We start from the raw sequence: 1,703 nt of genomic DNA, 5'->3' as shown, positions 1-1,703 counted from the left end.
AATTTAAAATCGAAACTTAAAATGATTTTTGTGTTTCTTTTTAAATTTATTATCGGGGTAAAAAAAAGAATTGATATTAGTTATTTAGTTGGCAATCGAAAAACCACAAATTTTACGAACCTTCTTCGGGGTTTCCCTCCAAAATGATTTTATTGCTTTCGTTAAATAAAAAAAAATCGATTTCCCCTCTTTTCCCCTTCCCATTTTCTCATGTACTACGATTTTCTATCTTTTCATTTTTTTTTTTCCTTTGAAATTTTTTTCCTTTTTTTTTACCCCACTCAAACTCTCCCTTTTTCTCTCTCTCTCTCTCTCGATTTTTTTTTTTTAAAACGATTTCAAATAAATATTTTTCATTTTTTTAATAATTTTTCATATTAAAAAAAACCGATAAAAAATTATTATTATTATTATTTTATTTTTTCACGTTTAATTTGTGCTATCAGGTTTGAGTTTCCGGTTTGTAAAAAGGAAAAATATATTTTGAATCGAATTTCTTTTTTAAAATAATAATAATTATTCGAACGGTTTTTTTTTTATAAAATTTTTAGGAAGAGGGAGGAGGAGGAGGAGGTAATAGAAGAAAAAAAAAATTTATCGTTTGATGTCGTTAAATTTTTTTTTTTTTTTTTTGGGGGGGTGATAGAAAAGGTTTAGAAATCGTTCCCGTTATAAATTTTTTTTTAAAACTAAATTTAATAAATTATTTGATTAGGAAAAAAAAAATATTCGATTCGATTTTTTTTTAATTTTCCTTTGTGGTGCAAAGGACAAAAAAAAAACAATTTCACGTCTTTGTACATTTTCTCTTTTCTTTTTTTTCCCATAATCCTTCATTGTTTCTTTTTTTCTTATTTTTTTCTCTTTCTAGAAAATTCGGTCGGATATGGGAGGATATATGAAACATAAATTGAAGTTCCGACATTTTCGAATTGACTTCTTTTTCGAAAACAAAAAACGAAAAAAAAAAAAGTAATTTTTTATAGAATTCTTTTGTTCTCTCTCATAAGAAAAAAAAATAATAATTTTTTTTTACCCCCCTCCCCTCCTTGAACCTACTTTCGAAGAAAGAAAAGAAAAATCAAAATTTACAATAGACTTCTAGCCCCTCCCCTCCCCTCAACCACTCCCTTCTTAATTTATTAAAAAAAGAATAAATTTCCCCTGAAAACAGAGATGCAAACATTAAAAAAAAAAGTTACCTCATTATAATTTTATTATTATTATTATTATTATTTTTAATTTCTATGGAAAATTACGAAATAATCACGTGATTTATTTTTTAAAATTTGGAAAAGCGTTCGTTTTATTTTTAAAATTTTATTTATTTATTTATAAAAAAATTCTACGAGTAAAAAAAAGTTAATTTGAATTTCGTACAACAAACAAACAAACAAACAAACTCTTACTCGAATCGGTTGTTCGATACGAAAAAAAAAAGGAAAAAAAAAAAAGGAAACGTAATTTTCTTTCCTTTTTTTTTCTTTCCTTCACTACAGTGACAGTAAAATGTTTGGGGAGGGGGGTAGAGGAGAAAAACTACAAAACTTCAATTTTTCCTTTTTTGGAAAATCAATTGTCTGACCCGTCATTCCAATTCGAGTAATAGAAAAAAAGAAAAAAAAAATTTCGAGGTTGACCGAATGAGAAAAAAAAAGAAAAATAGGGTTAAAATTTAAAAGGAAAATTTTTTTTTTTTTTTT

The sequence above is a fragment of the Pediculus humanus genome, genomic scaffold (genome assembly GCF_000006295.1).
Source record: "Pediculus humanus corporis 1103172108303 genomic scaffold, whole genome shotgun sequence".
NCBI lineage: Eukaryota > Metazoa > Arthropoda > Insecta > Psocodea > Pediculidae > Pediculus > Pediculus humanus.
The sequence above is the reverse complement of the archived record's forward strand: the minus strand, read 5'-3'. Positions refer to the sequence as shown.